Source organism: Phoca vitulina, unplaced genomic scaffold (assembly GCF_004348235.1).
Source record: "Phoca vitulina isolate PV1807 unplaced genomic scaffold, GSC_HSeal_1.0 scaffold5, whole genome shotgun sequence".
NCBI lineage: Eukaryota > Metazoa > Chordata > Mammalia > Carnivora > Phocidae > Phoca > Phoca vitulina.
In genome coordinates this window covers 24,892,222-24,912,706 of record NW_022589708.1, presented here as the reverse complement: position 1 = coordinate 24,912,706, position 20,485 = coordinate 24,892,222, and the positions used below count along the sequence as shown (strand labels likewise).

Genomic DNA, 20,485 nt, shown 5'->3' with positions numbered 1-20,485 from the left:
AAGGCCTTTCATAATACCTCAGTTGCTAACTTAATGTCATCTCCAATATAACCACTAATTACCCTGTGTCTCTCTACCCTAGTATACAGTTTACTTCCTCGGTATAACTTATTATATATCCTAATGAGTTATGTACCAGTTTACTTGCTGCATGTGTGTCTTAACCAATAGAACATAAGATCCAGGAGGGCCCGGGTCCTGCCTATCTCATCATCATCATCTCTAGTGCCACCATCATCACCTGCCAGGATGCCTGCTAGTTTGGTGGGTACTCATGAATACATGTTGAATCAATGTGGATTACTTTCCAATTTATCCTGTCAAACTGTATTTTCTCTCTTCCTTTAAACATATTATTTTAATAAAATATAACTTCATTTTCAACAAGAGTTCAGTTACAAAGAAAAAAATAACTGTTTCAAAGGCATCTCTCATGTACTACATTCTGTTTACAATGCCTTCCTCCTCTACGACAGCCAAATTCTTCTCATTCTCTCTTAAACCCACTCTACTTGGCTTTGCCTCTCACCATTCCACCAAATTGTTTTATCAACATTGTAATCAAACTCCATGCCAAGACAGATTTACTGTGAACACTATGCTTAAGGTCTGGAACCCCCTCACTTTCATTGGTCATTTGTATCTCTCTAATTGGGAGGGGTCCTAATTTAAATATGTTTAAATAAAATTTGGAAAAGTAGAGTATTTTACCTCACATAGGAACAGTGCTTCTTTCCCTTTGATATTTCTCCTTCATACTTCTCCTTGAGTGAGTGGACAATGGTCCTGGGTGTTCGGGGAATCCATCCAGCCAAGGGCAAGTTGATTTGGAGACACATTGACTTTTGGTTTAATAGGATATATTCATATTGTTTATAATCGCTTCTGTATGCATTTGGTTATTTCTGGCCAAAGTGGTATAAGAATACCTTCTAGGAATACTTTCTCACCCACTATGCAAATCACCTGGAATTGTGACAGAAAGGTGCAGGTGAACGTAGCCTCTGCACCTGGTTTCTGAAAGTATGTAGGCAACATACAAGGCACAAGTCTTGAAATACACGGCGCCAGATGCTAGACTTTGGAAAATTCATCCAGTCATCAAATGTGGAGCATTGCAAGCCGTGTTTTAGTTCTTACAGATGCCTAGTCAAAATGAATGTTCTCACCTGTCAGGAGTATACTTGATGCAGTGCAAACACGTGTATATACATTGTACTTTCTGTTCCTATGTGGACTGTGAAAAAACAGGATTTATCAGAAACTGTATGTTTGTAGGGCCATAACATAAGCAGTAAATTCATCTGTGTGTGAGGTAAAATTTTAATGAATCTCCACTTATTAGTTTGAATCTGAGCCTATCTGACACACCATATCCCGAAGAGTTTGGTGGCTCTACCCTGCGGTAAAATTGCCTGAAAAAATAAGTATTCCAGGGATAATATTTCAAATATTTATCAGTAACTCAATGTACATTATGTAAGAATAATTAGAAATTAGGTTACTCGATAGCCTATACTGACAATTTATTTGAATTATTTTTCCCTTAATTTCGAATTAATACTGGGGCACCTGGGTGGCTAAGTCGTTAAGCATCTGCCTTCGGCTCAAGTCATGATCCCAGGGTCCTGGGATCGAGCCCTGCATCAGGCTCCCTGCTCAGTGGGAAGCCCGCTTCTCCCTCTCCCAATCCCCCTGCTTACGTTCCCTCTCTTGCTGTGTCTCTCTCTGTCAAATAAATAAAATCTTAAAAAAATTAATATTAAGAATTACTGGTCCTATACAAATTCACATATTACTAATAAAAAGGAAAAAATATAAAATGAAAGAAAGAAGACTGACAGAAGCTTCAATGCCAAACTCTTATTATATCTCCACAGAAACTATGAATTTTGTTGTCAAAATTTATGAAAGAGGGCGCCTGGGTGGCTCAGATGGTTAAGCGTCTGCCTTCGGCTCAGGTCCTGATCCCAGGGTCCTGGGATCGAGTCCCGCATCGGGCTCCCTGCTCAGTAGGGAGCCTGCTTCTCCCTCTGCCTCTCTCTCTCTCTCTCTCTCATGAATAAATAAAATCTTTAAAAAAAATTTATGAAAGAAATCTTACTAAATGATAAAAATTAAGACCAGCCTGTTGGAGAAGAGACTGATGTCTTTACTTTCTCTTCAGAAATGATCCTGCAGTATCCTTAGTATATAAAGAAGTGAACAAAGATTATGTAGCCAAAATTGTACAGAAAAAAATATATTAACAGATTTACATCAAGCAGTTATTTAAACAAAACACTATGATTTTCCTCTGGATTTTGTAATATCTGTCATATATGCTACCTCTCTAAAGAAGTCTTTAATCTGGGGTGCCTGGGTGTGTCAGTCAGCTAAGCGGGTGGCTCAGTGGGTTAAGCAGCCAGCTCTTGATTTGGCTCAGGTCATGATCTCAGGGTCCTGGGATCGAGCCCCGAGTCTGACTCTGTGCTCAGCGGGGAGTCCGCTTGAGCTTCTCTCTCCCTCTGCCCCCCCCCCCCCCCCCCCCGGTCCCCCGCTGGTGCATGCTCGCTCTCTCTAAAATAAATAAGTAAATCCTAAAAAAAAAAGAAGTCTGTAATCTGATGCAAACTCTTTTCCCACTCTAAATAAATACATAACATTGCAGCTAATTTTAAACTCAAGGCTTTATATTGTTGGATAATTTAAACTTGAAGCCCCAACTCTGAAAGCAATTCTCGCTCCATGCAGCTACCGCCAGTGATGGATTCTCAGTCCTCCCAGAAGCATTTGCTCTGTTGCTCACTCCTTTCTTCTGAATATACTTTTTTATTTGGCTTCAGGGCACAACAATCTCATGGTTTTCTTCCTATCATACTCTAAATACTATTGCTTCTCTATTTACACCCACTGTCTTTGAGATTTTATCCAGTCTGGATCAGCGCCATCAAACTGCAACACAGCTGGTATTTCCAAACACCCAAAGTTACGCTACCAGCCAAGAACGCCAGACTTCTATACTCATTTCTGCCTCCACATTTATTTCTTTTTTTTTTTCCACATTTATTTCTATGTGGGTATCTGCTAGACATCCCAAACTAATATGCCGCAAACTGAATTCCTGATCTTTTTTTTTTTTTCAAAACCCACTTCTACAGATACCTAGTCTTAATTAATGGCAACTCCTTACTAGTTATATCTTGCCTTGCATCTGTGATTGTGCATGATTTTTTTTGAAGTATCTCAAACACATCAGGCATTTTTCCTCAGAAAACTGGTATTTTCACTCTCTATGTTTGGAATACTGTACATCCCAAATATATAGATTACTCAGTACCTCACAAAATTCAGTCTTTATTCAAAGGCCACATTTTCAGTGAAGCCTTCCCTGACTATTTAAAATTGAACATCCTATCCTAATTGTACTTATTCCCCTTTATGATTTATTTCCCCGTCTAAGGTGTTTATTTTTTATATACTATATTTACTTATTTTATGTGTGTGTTTTTTTTAAAGATTTTATTTATTTGACAGAGAGAGACACAGCGAGAGAGGGAACACAAGCAGGGGGAGTGGGAGAGGGAGAAGCAGGCTTCCCGCGGAGCAGGGAGCCCGATGCGGGGCTCGATCCCAGGACCCTGGGATCATGACCTGAGCCGACGGCAGACGCTTAACGACTGAGCCACCCAGGCGCCCTATTTTATGTGTTTTTTATGTTTATCTTCTCCCATTAGAATTCTCGCTCCATGCAGCTACCGCCAGTGATAGATTCTCAGTCCTCCCAGAAGCATTTGCTCTGTTGCTCACTCCTTTCTTCTGAATATACTTTTTTATTTGGCTTCAGGGCACAACAATCTCTCAACCAAAAGATTTTTTCTTTTTGTTAATTACTGGCTTTGCAGTGTGTAGAGTCATGCCTCAGACACACAACTCCTTGAATAAATAATTTTTGAATGGATATTAAATAAATTTAAGCTACTAGTCACATTTATTTCTCAAAGGTTATTTTTTTGTGTACCTTTATTCTAAAGATGTATCTCTTAATTTTCAAAAGGTAGAGTCATTTAAAACCTCTATAATGAATGAATAAATAAATAATATTCCATTTACCTACATGATGTGATGTTGGTAAGTTTTCTAAGATTATGCCTATGTAATTCCTTATTCTGAAATCTAAATAGCAACAGTGGAAAAATTATACATCAATCATAGAATCAGATGTACCTGATCAATTTATATTTGCCATATATAAACAAAATACACATGTGTTATGACCCTAGCACCTACACAAAGATAATAATGAGCACTAGGTGAACCCTGGGTGTCTCAGGATATTATTAGGATAAGTTTCACTCTTATTATCCCTGAAAGAATATCTGAAAGGTTGTGTAACTAGAGCTAATGCAAGAACTGAAATTGGATCTAGGCTTATTTCAATGGTCGATGTATTATATAGTTAATTGGAAATCCCAGAGAAAACTTATAATTGATTTCCCATTCATGATATTATATCCTAGTAAGATTGTTAAGATATACACCCATAAGTGTATCTATACCTGCTTTAATATAACAAATAAAATACTCATTTCTCTAGGCAAGGCATTCCCAAGGGCAAGCGTATTTGGTTTATTTTAATGCATAAATTAATTTTTCCTTTTGAAAGCTTTTCTAACGTTTTATTAAAAAAAGTCTTTTCCTAATAGGCACCTTTAAAATGATGATTTAACTAATATAAAAATATTCTAGGCACTTCCTTATGAAACCCATTTTTTAAAAAGCCGTTTACTTTTCATGTTACTTTTCAGTAACATCTTGTTTTTATCTGATATGTTTGCAGAAATTTAATAGGAACTTTTGATTTGAAAGTGTGCTTTATGTAAAAAGCCCAGGAAAGGAAATAAATGACTGAAGAAGTGTGGTCCTTACAGTGGACTAAAACATAATACACTTCAGTGATAACATTTTAAAATTACATATGTTAATAATTATATTATTAATTAATTATAACATATTACTATATAGTAATGGTTAATATAATCAATATATGAATTATTGTAATAATAATTAGTGAATATTATATGGATTTAATTGTTGAAAATAATAAATATTTAATAATTTTAAAAATGATATACATTATCTTTATTTGTAGTCTGTTTTCTAGTTTTTCTAGTTTTGGAATGAAGTTTGTCTTACTCCCATAAAATTAATCAACTTTAACCCTTTTTCTGTTTCACAACTACTTGTGTTAGATAGTACACAAAATACTAACTCTCAGTACCATTCCTCAAAATCTTGGTAAGACACATTACACAGTGTTGCCTGGGCCGGGATATTTTCAACATTTCAAATTTCACTAATGTTTATGAGACTACTCATTTTTTCATTTTTTTCTTTACCAATATAAGCATTTTATGTTTTTCAATAATTTAATGCATCTTGTCTAAATTTTCAAATTGATTTTGGTATTAATAATATTCCTTTATCATGTTTTAATCTGTTATGATTCTATTTTCCTCCCTTTTATTCTGCATTTTTATTTTAAACACCTTTTTTCCTGACATTTCTTGTTAGTAAGATAGAATACTAATATATTTCAAAATATCAGTTTTTAGCTTTATTAATCAAACTTATGTTGCTATTTATTTCATTTTTATAATACCTTTGTTATTGCATTTCTTTCTGCCTTTCCATTTACTCTTTGTTTTTATCAGCTTTTGATTTGAACATTTTAGTGCATTAATTCATTTTTTTTGGTTTTTACTTTCATATAATATATTTAAAGTTATTTATTTCCTTTGTGGTATTGCTGTACCTGTGTATTTTAGTTATCTATTGATGTTAATAAATTAACCCACTTAATGGCTTAAAACAGCAAACATTATCTCAGTTTATATGGATCAGAAATCCTGCATTGTTTAGCGGCTCAAAGTTTCTCATGAGATTAAAGTCCAGCTGGTAGCCAGGGGCGCAGTGTCTTCTGAAGTCATTCCCGGGAAGTATCTGCTCCAAAGCCACCAACATAGCTGCTGGCAGAATTCAGTTCTTTGTGGCTTATGGGATGGTGATCCCAGTTCCTTGCTAATCTTGGCCTATCCATGGGGCAGCTTACAACATGGCAGCCTGCGTCAGTAGAGTAACCGAGAGAGGGCAGGTAACATGGAAGCCATTGTCTTTTTATATTAATCTCAGAAATAATATCACTTTTTGCATGTTTTATTATTAAGAAATGAGTCACTGGGACCACTTTACACTCGAGAACAGGGCATTTTACCCATTTTTTTGGACATGTATTCTTCAATTGGCATTCAACTCTATGTATCTTATAATTGGCCTAAGGGTTATTTTTCTTCCCATTAAGGATTATTTTTTTAATTTTTTTATTTTAAATTCCAGATATATAGGATTTTAAAATAGCTATCATGTGTTTATTATTCCTGTTTCTTAATTTATGGTCCTTGAAAGCCTGACTTCAAAATTGTTTACGGTTCTTGTTTTCCATTTCTGTTCCTCTTTTATTCAGCATATGCTTCTTTATGGCCTTTATATTGATTAAATATATTTTATACTATTTTAGTTGACAGATTTATAAGATATCACAACCCTTCTTCTTTTAAAATGATACTAATAAATCTAAAGTATTGCAATAAATAACTTTATAATCCCTAAACATTGAACACTTTGAAAGAGAAACACTTACAAAATGCTTCAATAGTTTCAAATTGCCATGTGTTATAGGGAATGATTTAAAGTTACTGGAGCACTTTATTTCTTTTAAATGTTTCAGTTTGGAATTGAATAAAAAGAGGGATTGAGCATATATTCATTACTGAGAAAATATGACAAATAATTTCAGATGTACTCTTGGAACCTAAGTAAAAAGCAAGGAATGAATAGGAGACTTCAGTACGTGAGTTCAGGACATTTTTTGCTCGTATCTCTTAGTTTTGGAATAAATTCATTTCATTTTGAATGTTCCTCTAACATTTTATATTATAAAGAGAATTTTCTAGCCATTCAGTAATGGAGAGAAAGTATACTTTTAACAATTTCTCCAATTTTTCTTGAAAATATGTTTGTATAGCCATATCATTAAGAATGAAAGAAGTTGGATGTGCTTAACTCTGCAATTTCTAGTGAAAATCAGTGTCATTTTGTTTTAAATGCAAGGAACAATTCTGTAAAATCCTAAGCAATGAAAAACATTATCTTCAGTTGTGAAATAGGTTGAGATTAATTAGGTTTGGACTGAAGGCTAGACTAAACCCCCAGAAGTTGGATTTACTAACCATTCAGTTCAGCTGGCCAAATTTGGGAGGCCTAACTGAAATTTGTATCTAAAAGCATCGCTCTGGGATTTTTTAAAAAATATTTTATTTATTCATTGGAGAGAGAGAGAGCATAAACAGGAGGGACATCAGAGGGAGAGGGAGAAACAGACTCCCTGCTGAGCAGGGAGCCTGATGCAGGGCTCCATCCCTAGACCCCAGGATCATGACCTGAGCCTAAGAGATGCTTAATTGCCTGAGCCACCCAGGTGCCCCTCACTCTGGGATTAAAAAAAAAAAAATACTCTCTGCAGGTTCAATCATAATAAAGTGTCCAGATATCAATTTTGTATTTTTTTTCTATTTCTTTGGGCAACACAGCATAAATTTTTCTAAAACCAAGACAGAAATTCTGTGGATTTTGATGAAATGAACATACTAGGTTTCTGGTTAATGATGGTAAATGGAGCATGTTCACTTCTTCCCTTCTGAAACTCTACTAAAACAAAGAGTAGAGTAAAGAAGGGAGGATATTACCACACAATTCTACTAAAATATAATTCTTTATTTTGAGATAACTGTAGATTCATATGCAGTTGTTGTAATAAGAAACAATACAGAAAAATCCAGTGTGTCCTTTATCCAATTTCTACCAGTCAGAACGTTTTGCAAAACTACTGGATCACTGTATCACAAACTTTCCTTTATAACAAGAAGCCCTCATGCTGCCCTTTTAGAGCTGCATTCACCTCTCCCACCTCCAAACCTGACTTAACCCCTGGCAACCACTAATCTGTTCCCTATTTCTATAATTTGTCATTTCAAGAATTCCCTATAAATGGAATCATATAGTATCCAGCCTTTCTTTGTTGTTTTTGTTGTTTTCACTCAGCATAATTCTCTGGAGATTCATCCAAGTTATTGAGGTATCTGTGTTCTGTTCCTTTCTGTCAGAGTAGTATTCCATGGTATGGATTGACCATAGTTTTGTTTTTGTTTTTTTTACACATTCTTTTGTTGAAGAACATTTGGGTTTTGTCCAGTTTGGGGTTATTACAAATAAAGCTTCTGTAAGCATTCATGTACACAGGGTTTTTGTGAACATAAATCTTCATTTCACTGCAGCTTGTCTTTTCTCTTAATAGGGATATTTTAATAGGGTTTTCTGTAGAGCAACAGATTTTAATGTTGATGTCAAGTCTAATTTATTTTTTTTAATGTATCATGCTTTTAGTGTCAACTCTAAGAACTCTTTTCTATCCCCGTAACCTGACTATTTTCTCCTAGGCTTTCTTCTAAAAATTTTATGATTTTATATTTAAGCACATGACCCATTTTAGCTAATTTTTGTATAAAGTATGAAATTTTAGGTCAAGAGTTCTGTTTTGTTTTGTGTTGGGTTTGACTATAGATGTCCAGTTTCTACCGCACCGAAGGATATCTTTCTTCCATTGTATTGGCATGTTTAAGCAAAAATTGGTTGGGCATATTTATGTGGAACTATTTCTGGTGGGTATTCTGTTTCATTGATCTATATGTCTGTCGCCCCACCAATACCACACAGTCATGATTTATGTAACTTATATATTATAAGTCTTAAAATTGGGTAGACTTATTCTCCCCCACTTTATTCTCTTTCAGTATTGTTCTAAGTATTCTAATTCATTTGCATTTCCATATAAATTGCAGAATACTGTTTTCTACATAGGCAAGAAAATTTTCTGGGATTTTGACCGGAATTGTCTTAAACCTGTAAATAATTCAGGGAGAGTTTATGTCTTTAGTATGTAGAGTATTCTAATCCATGAACCTATTATACAGTTGATCCTTGTCCAACACATTTGAATTGGGCAGGTCCACTTATCCATGGATTTTTTTTCAATAAATACAGTACAGTAATCTAAGTGTATTTTCTCTTCCTTATGATTTGCTTAATAACATTTTCTTTTCTCTAGTTTACTTTATTGTATGAATACAGTATATAATACATATAACATACAAAATATATATTAATTACCTATGTTACCAGTAAGGCTTCTGGTCAACAGTAGGCTATTAGTAGTTAAGTTTTTGGGGGAGTAAAAAGCTTTAAATGGATTTCGGCTGTGAGAGGCTGTTGCCCCTGATCCCCATGTTGTTCAAGAGTCAACTATATATCTCTCCAATTATTTAGATTTTTAAAAATTTCTTTATCAGCATCGTACAGTTTGTAGCATGTAAGTCCTATACATGTTTTATTAAATTTACGCATAAATATTTCATTATTTTTGAGTAATCATAAATTATGTTTCTAATGTAGTTGCCCACATATCCACTAATGGTATATAGAATATAACTGAATTTTAAAACATGTGTCATGTATCTTGTGACCTTGTGACCACTGTGGCCATTTTAAATATAATTCTTTTGTCTTTAGGTTTAAGAAATGTTATTATAATATGTCACGGCATGGATTACTTTGGATATATCCTGTTTGGGATCCTTTCAGTTTCTTGAATCTGTATGTTTGTTTCATGTCAAATTTGAGTTTTCAGCCATTATTTCTTCAAATATTGTTTCAGCTCCAACCACTTTATTTTCTCTATCCATGACTGCAGTGGCACAAATGTTAGCTCTTTTTTTTATAGTGCCTACTATAGATTGAATGTTTGTCTTGCCCCAAAATTCATATATTGAAATCCTAATCTCCAGTGTGATGGTATCAGGAGGTGGGACCTTAAGAAAGTGATTAGTGCTCTTGCCACGTGAGGACACAGGAAAAAGAATTCCATCCCTAAACCAGGAAGTGTGCTCTCATCATACACTGAATCTGATGGTGCCTTGATCATGGACATCCCAGTTTTCAGAACTGTGAGAAATAAATTTCTGTTGTTTATTAGCCACCCAGCCTATGGTATTCTGTTATAGAAGCCCTACTGGACTAAGAGTGCTAACTATCTTTGAGGCTCTTTTTTCCCCCCTTTTTCCCCTTTCCCCTGTTCAGATGACATAATTCATACGAATCATGAATGTTTCATCTTCCAGTATACTGATGCTTTCCTCTTTATAATTCATTCTGCTGTTGATTTCATAATCTGAGCTTTTTTATTTTGGTTATTACATTTTTAAATTATATGATTTTCCATTTGGTTCTTTTTTATATCTTTTCTGTCTTCACGGAAATGTTGTATTTCCTTTCTGGGTATTTCTGTCATTTCATTTGTTTTAAGTATGTTCATAATTGTTATTAAGATATTCTTACATTTCTGCTTCAAAATGCAGAATATTTTGAAGAATATTATATGCAGAATATATCTGCATATAATTCCCAAAATCTGCCACCTTGATGTTGATAGCTATTATCTTTCTTTAGTTGACTTGAAATCATTTTGGTTCTTGGTATGACAAGTGATTTTCTATTGAAATATGAACATTTTTATATTATATCCTGATTTTCTGGATTTTATTTAAACCTGTTTTAACTGTTTTTTTCTGACTCTCTTCCAGCAGTAAAAAGGGGTTTGCCACCTTGTTATGTCAGGTGGAGGTAGAAGTTCAGGTTTACAGCTTGTCCTCCATTGACATTGTGGCATGTGGTGGGGTGGCATCTCATTTCTGCTCATCTGGGCTGGAGATAGAGATTCCAGCTCATTGTGTGGATCACACCATAGTCAGGCTGGCCTTATTATCACTGGATGGTGGTAAAAGTTCTCACTTTCCACCAGGCTTCCTCTGACACTATTACCTTGAGGAATGGGAGGAAAGTCTCATACTGCTAGGTGGGGGTGGAAATCTAGGCTCTCCACATGGTCTTCCTACCTATCCAATGACACTACCTTGGAGGAGGATGGGTGTGTTGGGCATATCTTTAGAACCTCAGAGGGGTGGAAGTCTTTTCACCCTTCTTGGCTTTGGCTGGTATGGGTGGTAGTAGGCCCATAACTGTTTCTATGGTGCTTGACTGGAGTAGTTTAGTTATTGTTTAAAAGCTTTCTGTAATGCCAGGCCACCCTATACTGGTGCCATATTTTAGAAGACTCTGTTTTGGCTTTAGTTGGTCATAACTCTTTCTAGGATGACACTTTTCAATGAGCAAAGTTGTACGTACCCAGAACCTGAGACCCCACTCCAACCTTCCTTGTAACTAGGACTCTGAAATGTCCTGCACAGCTACTTTCCAGGATAGTTCAAGGCTCTTTGTTAGATTTCCTCTGAGTATGGACCATGCTACCACTGTATGCCCCACTAGGCCCAAGATGGCCAAGAGCAGCTGTTTGTAAAGAATACAGATTGCACTTGAATGTGGTAGTAGAGATGTTTGCATGCATGTGGTGAAGCACTATACTGCGTAAAACAGAGGTGGGTATATGCAGAGAAGGGGATCAGGTGGTAGAGAGGAAGAGGGTTATCCCTGTATACCATTGTATCTTGGCAAGGAATTCCAAGGAGTTTGAGAATTCTGAATTTTAATGTGGCCACCCAGGTTTCAGAAAAGTATTTTTATTAAGATAGGAGGATAGAACATATTTTTCAGAGTATGTTAGCATGATTGACAATTTTTTACATATATGGCTCTCCATTTTGACATTTGCCTCAAGCCCCATGAAAGTTCATGACTGAAATTAAAGGATCTTTAGTAACAGAATTGTAGACTAAACCTCAGGAAATTCCAAGATATTAAAATGAAATATAAGAGAATGATGAATGAGACGTGTCTTGTAGGATCAATTCAAAACACATAATATCTGCATTATAATGGTGGAATTTACAGAAAGAATGACAAAGAAAAAGGAAAGATAAAAATGTTCATTATGATAATGAAACAAAATTTCTCAAGGAAGAGAGTCATGGTTTTCCAGATTGATAGAAACCCAGAACACAGCAGGAAAAAAAAAATCCATTTCAAGAAATCCCATTAAGAATATTAGAATATCTGGAGCAGTGCCATGGTGGTAGGCAAGAACAAGCACCTTACGAAAGGCGGCAAAAACAGAGCCAAGAAGAAAGTGGTTGATCCATTTTCTAAGAAAGATTGGTATGATGTGAAAGCACCAGCTATGTTCAATATAAGAAATATTGGAAAAATATTAGTCACAAGAACTCAAGGAACCAAAATCATATCCGATGGCCTCAAGGGCCATGTTTTTGAAGTGAGCCTTGCTGATCTGCAGAAGGATGAAGTTGCATTTAGAAAATTCAAGCTAATTACTGAGGATGTTCAGGGCAAAAACTGCCTGACTAATTTCCATGGCATAGATCTTAACCATGACAAAATGTGCTCCATGGTCAAAAAATCGCAGACCATGATTGAAGCTCATGTTGATGTCAAGACTACCAATGGTTATTTGCTTCATCTATTTTGTATTGGTTTTACTAAAAAAACACAATAATCAGATGTGGAAGACCTCTTATGCTCAGCACCAACAGGTCCGTCAAATTCGGAAAAAGATGATGGAAATCATGACCCGAGAGGTGCAGACAAATGACTTGAAAGAAGTGGTCAAGAAAATGAGTCCAGACAGCATTGGAAAAGATATAGAAAAAACTTGTCAGTCTATCTATCCACTCCATGATGTCTTTGTTAAAATAGTAAAAATGCTGAAAAAGCCCAAGTTTGAATTGGGAAAGCTCATGGAGCTTCATGGTGAAGGTAGTAGTTCTGGAAAAGCTACTGGGGATGAGACCGGTGCTAAAGTTGAACAAGCTGATGGATATGAGCCACCAGTCCAAGCATCAGTTTAAAATTCAGACATTTAATGGTAACTGACAGAATGGGAGAAGATATTTGCAAATGACATATCAGATAAAGGGCTAGTATCCAAAATTTATAAAGAACTCATCAAACTCAATACCCAAAGAACAAAGAATCCAATCAAGAAATGGGCAGAAGACATGAACAGACATTTTTCCAAAGAAGACATCCAAGTGGCCAACAGACACATGAAAAAGTGCTCAATATCGCTCGGCATCAGGGAAATCCAAATCAAAACCTCAATGAGATACCACCTCACACCAGTCAGAATGGCTAAAATTAACAAGTCAGGAAATGACAGATGTTGGCAGGGATGCGGAGAAAGGGGAACCCTCCTACACTGTTGGTGGGAATGCAAGCTGGTGCAGCCACTCTGGAAAACAGTATGGAGGTTCCTCAAAAAGTAGAAAATAGAGCTACCATATGACCCAGCAATTGCACTACTGGGTATTTACCCCAAAGATACAAAAGTAGGGATCTGAAAGGGTACGTGCACCCCGATGTTTATAGCAGCAATGTCCACAATAGCCAAACTGTGGAAAGAGCCAAGATGTCCATCAACAGATGAATGGATAAAGAAGATGTGGTATATATATACAGTGGAATATTATGCAGCCATCAAAAGGAATGAGATCTTGCCATTTGCAACGACGTGGATGGAACTGGAGGGTATTATGCTGAGCGAAATAAGTCAAACAGAGAAAGACATGTATCATATGACCTCACTGATAGGAGGAATTCTTAATCTCAGGAAACAAACTGAGGGTTGCTGGAGTGGGGGGTGGGGTGGGAGGGATGGGGTGACTGGGTGATGGACACTGGGGAGGGTATGTGCTCTGGTAAGCGCTGTGAACTGTGCAAGACTGTTGAATCTCAGATCTGTACCTCTGAAACAATGCAATATATGTTAAGAAAGAAAAAAAAAAAAGAAGAAGATAGCAGGAGGGGAAGAATGAAGGGGGGGAAATCGGAGGGGTAGACGAACCATGAGAGACGATGGACTCTGAAAAACAAACTGAGGGTTCTAGTGGGGAGGGGGGTGGGAGGATGGGTTAGCCTGGTGATGGGTATTGAGGAGGGCACGTTCTGCATTGGGGCACTGGGTGTTAGGCACAAACAATGAATCATGGAACAGTATATCTAAAACTAATGATGTAATGTATGGGGATTAACATAACAATAAAAAAATTAAAAAAAAAAGTCTCATTTGTGATGTTTAAAAAAAAGAAAAAAAAAAGAATATTAGAACACCTGAAATGATGAAAAGATGCTATAAGTATCTGGGAGTTGGGGGTGGAGGAGGCAAATACAAATGACAATGGAGCAAAAATGGGAATTGCATTGGAATTCTTAACAGCATAGGAAGCTATAAAAGAAGTGTGAAAAACAGAATGAAGAACTTCACATGTAAGTATCAGAAAATTGACTTCTCATACACTGCTCCTCAGGAAGCTAGCAGAGGATATGCGCCAGTACACAAGGGAATGTACAGAGAATGAGAACTTCTGATCCTAGAAATATTTGCTCCTCACAGTTAGGATGAAGAGAAATTGCAGCAATACAATTTTGCCGCAGAATTAGAAAGCAGCCTATTGGAAGGACATAAGTTTCTGCTTGTAAATATTTCAAAAATAAAAACTGCCGGTGCACTTTGCAATCTACTAGACCAGAAGATCTCAGCATCAGATGACTAGCAGAAGTGTATATGACACATTAAAAGCTCTGAAGAAGCTGGCATGTCTTGAAAAGATCTTTGTTGTTTAGGTTTTGGAAAACACTGAATTGGTGAGTAACCACAGATGTCTGCCTTACGTGAAGTGACAGGCAGAGCTCCTATAATACAAACCTTAGCAGGAAAGACAAATTTTATTCATGTTCTACTACCATGGTTTGGCAAACTAATTCTTTTTGTACCTTGTCCTTTGACATTAAATAAGAAAGCATTTATTTATGAAAAATTTTGAGAGAGGTTATGGCACAGTTTTGAATATGAAAGAAGTTCAAGTGGGTTTTCTAACATTGCTGATATTTATTTCTGTAACTTGAAGAAATTTAGACAAAAACTGAAAGAAGTACACTTTTTTTGTGATTTTCTTTCCTGCTTACTTTTCCTTTCTTTCCTTCCCTCCCTCCCTCTGTCCCTTCCTTCCTTCTTTCCTTCTTTTCTCTTTTCTCTTTTTCTTTTTTAAAGGTTATATATTCTTCTAGTTCTAGTACTTATAAAACAGCTCTATGTAATTTTAGTTAGGGTTACTGAAGAAAGACCAGTAATAAAGCTGATTACCAAGTTAGTTTGACAAGCTAATATTAACAATATGTAGTGTGTACTAGAAATCATGTTACACGTGAAGTGTGATGATTAATTCCATGTATCAACTTGACTGAACCCCAATGCTTAGATATGTGGTCAGATATTCTAGATGCTCCTGTGAGGGTATTTTTGCATAAAATTAATATTTAAATCAGTGGACTTTGAGTAAAGCACATTGCCCTCCACATGCTGTTAGACCTCATCCAATTGGTTGAAAGCCTGAATTGAATGAAAGAATTCCCTTTCTCCTGAGCAAGAGAGAATTATGTCAGGGCTGTTTTCGAACTTCAGCTGTAACATGGTCTCTTCTGGGTCTCCAACTGCTCTGCCTTTGGACACTTTCCTGAGTCTCCAGCTTCCTGGCCTCCCCCCATCAGATTTTCAACCACCAACTTTGCACTATCAGAAAAAACAATTACTTAATTTTTTTTCTCCCACTCTCTCTGTATATACATTTCTCCTGTTAAGTTACGTTTCTCAGGAGAACCCTGACTAGTATATAAACCAGTGTATTTTTTTCCTCTTTCTCACACATGTATACATAGGCAAAAAAACTGTATAGTAGGTTCCTTAATTATTCCTTTTTTTTTTTTTTTTTAAGATTTTATTTATTTGAGAGAGAGAGAAAGAGAGAGAGCATGCAGGAGCAAGGGAACAGAGGGAGAGGGAGAAGCAGGCTCCTCGCTGAGCAGGGAGCCCGATGCAGGACTTGATCCCAGGACCCCGGGATCATGACTTGAGCCAAAGGCAGACACAACCAACTGAGCCACCCAGGCGCCCCTTAATTATTCCTATTTTACAGATGAGGAAACTGAGGTTTTATAAAGTTCACTTAATTTGTCCTGTATTATACATTAAGTGACAAAACTGGAATCTAAAACCTAAGCTGCTTTAGGGGCACCTGGGTGGCTCGGTTGGTTAAGCCTCTGCCTTCGGCTCAGGTCATGATCCCAGGGTCCTGGGATCGAGCCCCACATCGGGCTCCCTGCTTGGCGGGAAGCCTGCTTCTCCCTCTCCCACTCCCCCTGCTTGTGTTCCCTCTCTCTCTGTGTCTCTCTCTGTCAAATAAATAAATAAAATCTTTAAAAAATAAATAAAAATAAAACCTAAGCTGCTTTGACAGCAACATTTATGTATTGCCCTTTACAAGTTAAAACGAGCTCGTTGGGAAATTAAAAATCTGGCAATTGTGGTCATTGGCACACCATCATAATCTTACAATTTAAGTTGAGGACAATATGTAAATGTAAATGTGGCATAAACATATCATCAGTAAGGCACTAAAAAGAAAAAGGTATAACTCTTTATATGAGATATAAACAATCATAGATTGAAGTTTTTAGTTCCTAAACCCAGGGCTTTCCTTTTTAGGTTTAAAAACAATATAGAGAAAGTGGAATGTAAACTACCTAGAGTATTTTCCAATTTTTAAATTATGAAGAATATTAATTGAAGATTTGGACAAAGAAGAAAAGAAACAGATTAAAAACAAAAAGTAAATCCATTAATCACCCAAGGCAAAGAAATTATTCATTGTTTTTCTGTTTCTTTTATTTTTCTATAAATATATGAAATTTAATATTTGATATTTTTAATTAGAACACTATGCACTGCCTTTTAAATACATAAGCAAATTTTTATTCTGTAAAATACTCTTCAAAGTCTGAATTGTCACTGTTTTTATATTGTCTCTATAGCATTCTGTAATACAGTTCATTTAACTTCATTTACCTGTTTTTGGGCATTTTACATTTTGCATGTTATATATAAGGCTTTTATGAGCATTTCCTACATAAGGTTGAACATCCTCTGTGTACTGCTCTGATTATTTTCTTATTACAAATTCTTTTAAGTGAAGTTACTAATCGAGTATTGTCTGAGATAAACTAACAAACATTTAAAAGTTATTTATGAATTTCCCTTTCTTTGCTCTCTAAATCTGTTTTAAAAATTATTTATAAATGTGATTTACTATTTGATTTATGCTCAACTTAAACATAGAATGTTTTCTAAGATCAGCTATTTCCATTTGGAAATGCAATAAATGTTATTTTAAATCACTTTAATGTTTGAATGGAAACTAAAAATATTAATTTCAGTCTTGAGTGAATTTTGTGGCCAAATTACAATACTCTGATAACTCAAGAGTAGAATGATATCTTAAATATAGCTTTGCAATTGTTGACCAATTACTCCGGTTTTAATTTTTCAAAGGGAATGAAATACCCTAAAACTATCTAATTATAATGCCAAAGCAGGATACTATGCAGCTTTTGTGTAATGATGGAAGCTTTAAAGCTCCTTCCTTAATTGTGATAATTTGAAACAAATTAGGGAGTCTTGTGAGCAATCGTCTAGTCATAGATCTCTTAGGAGCACTAAGTCAAGGTGCAAGGAAACTTGCTGAACAGAAGTCTCAAATCTGAGAGTGTTTTGTTAACCAGAAGGTCAGCTTAAAAAGACTTTTTTTTATCTTCCTAATACTTACTAGAATGGCTATCTTTGCTTTTGTGACTATTGTAATTAGGGTTTTATTTTTAAAGCACAAAACATATAGATGGCATTACTGTGTAATTATAGAATTAATACAATTTCTCTAACAATTTTTTCTATTAAAATAAAGTTGCTGTTTTACATTATTTCAGCTTACTTACAATATAATTGTGAAATACCATATTTGGAGTTTCTTTGATCCATTCTAGCGTTCTCTGTATGCTTTGTTCTAAATAGCAAAAGGCATTTGATGGTAGTAACTCACTGGAGTTCAGTAAAAGGTCAAGGATTCTAGAGGAAAGCATAGCAGCAGAATTCCCTCTACAAATGAATCTAACATGAGGAAATATCTTACAGAAAATACTGTCCTAACAGCCTAAGTAGTTGGCAGAGGTTTTGTTAAACTGATTAACCTTCAAGAGTTGCTTAAAAGACCTGTATCCTTTTAAAGGGGCTCAGGTAACATATGTCATCACTGATTTTTTTTCTTTATTCTTTGACCTAATTATTTTAAAATTAGCCAACTATTCTAGGCAACTAGATGTAGCTTGTTGACTAAATACACTTATAAACTCTCTGTCATTTACAAACCATTTAAATAAACAGCTATCTGAAAATTTAAAAAAAGAAAAAAAAATTTAAAGCTGTATGAGGAAATAGAGAATTAACATAGAACCAAGCAAGCTAATGAAAAATATCTTTTTTTTTAAACCTGTAATTTGAAAGTCTCAAGTCAGCTTATACTGAAATATTCTGAAAAGACCATTTCCCCAGGGTATCCCATGACTCAAAATTCCCTTGTTCAAAAAAAGGCGGTAAAGGGCTTTGTGTTAGCAAAAAGTGTTCTTCATGGTTAACATGTTAACTAAAGACATTTTCTCCTCCTCTGTGGAGGGCATGCTCTTGTAGTCAGCTATCAGTTTTGAATTCAGTCATTTTGAATTATTGGTGAGGCTTTGTGCAATGCTGGGTTTGCTGTTGTTAGAAACTCAAATAAGGAAATTTTGGAAAAATAAATCTATATTTATTATGATAATTATTACATTATTAATAATTTTTCAAGTATATATATTTCTAAGGATATATCTTTTGCATTTCAAAAATCACAGTGTTCCAGAAATTTTTATTTAATGTCTTTGTAACTTACTTTTAACTTAATTATACACATTTTATATCTGCAGAATAAATATATATTAAGATAAAATAAAAATGATATTTCAGATATCAATTAGTATAATATATCCTCATGAATTTACTGTTTGAAAAACTGTATATACTCTTTTGACCAAACCACTGATGATATAATATATAATTTAAAACATTAATAGTTAAAATATTATTACCAAAATTTACAATTCTGTATTAGTCAAAATGTCTTGTTTACCAGAAGTATGATGTTAGGCAAGTCAATGAAATTCTCTGAGATTCAGATTTCTTCTCTGTAAAGTGTAGATAAGAATACCTACCTCATAGAAGTGCTCAAAGAATTAGTGGAGTTAATATTTGTAAAGCACAACTATTAGAGAGACAGAAAACAAGGACAGATTATTTAAGGAAAAAAAGTTAATAAAAGAAACTTCTGGATGTTCATGTGTTTTCACTTTACAAAAACAAAATAAGTTTTCATTTTAACATACTAAAATAGTGAGAAAATATTCCTAAAATTTCAAAAGCATATTTGCTATTTTCAGTTAGTACCTAGATAATCACACACAATTTTATTGAGAATTTAACAAAACACATTCTGGAGTGTATTGTGTTTTGTTTTGTTCCTGGAAATTAAACCTCTGTGTAATGGAATTTTTGTTTGATCTTACTTCATAGGTTAAGACTATCAAAATTTCAAAAGTGTAAAGGACTACAAGGGCCATATAGTAAAACACCATTTTTTTTACATCCAAAGAAATGTATCCTCCAAAATATGAAGTGACTTGCTGAAAAGAGTCATATAATTTATTTTATTTAGTAGAAATATTATTCAACACTAGAACTTAGGTCTCCTTAATTCAGGTCCAATACTCTCTTCACACAACAAATAAAAATTTGCGTACTACTTTGACTGTGGTTAAACATTAGAATTATTTGAGGAGATTTTTAAAAAAATATATCACTGTCCATTGTCTCTGATCAGATCCATTGAGTCTAAATCTCTAAGGGATGGATCTTGGCATTTGCAAAAAGTCAAGATGTCTGAGAAATTGTTTTTTGAGACACTTCGGGGGGGGGGGGGGGGGGGGGGGGAGGGGGAGAGAGAGAGAAATGTCCACAGGTGTTAAGTCTAGGTGAGGGATATATTTGAGTTCATAATACTATTCTCTATTTTATTTAAGTTTGAAGTTGTTCATACAGATTTTAAAATAAAAAGATAGTATAGAAGACTCTATTTATGTTGATTAACCAAACCTTTACCCCTTGCTCTTATATAATACCCTAGAGTTTTACTCAATGGAGACTTCAGGGTTCACGAACAACCCCTTATATAGATATCCAATTTAGCAAGCATTGTCTACCATTTTTTTCCATACTATATTTTATCTCTTTTATTCCTCCTATCATTTCTTGATGCCACAACAAAGTCACTCTATCTCCCAGACCGTGGTTGTTTTCAGGTGAGAACAGGTACACAATGTTTTGGTTTCCATGCAGAATTACCTAGAAAAAAGCTTTCTGCACATCCCTGCCACACTTTGTCACCTGGGTGCT

The 20,485-nt window shown here is 35.1% G+C and overlaps 1 pseudogene; it reads left to right on the top strand.

Annotated features, from left to right (window-relative positions):
- Positions 1-12,172: 12,172 nt before the first annotated feature.
- Positions 12,173-12,968, top strand: LOC116631286 (annotated as a pseudogene).
- Positions 12,969-20,485: the final 7,517 nt, after the last annotated feature.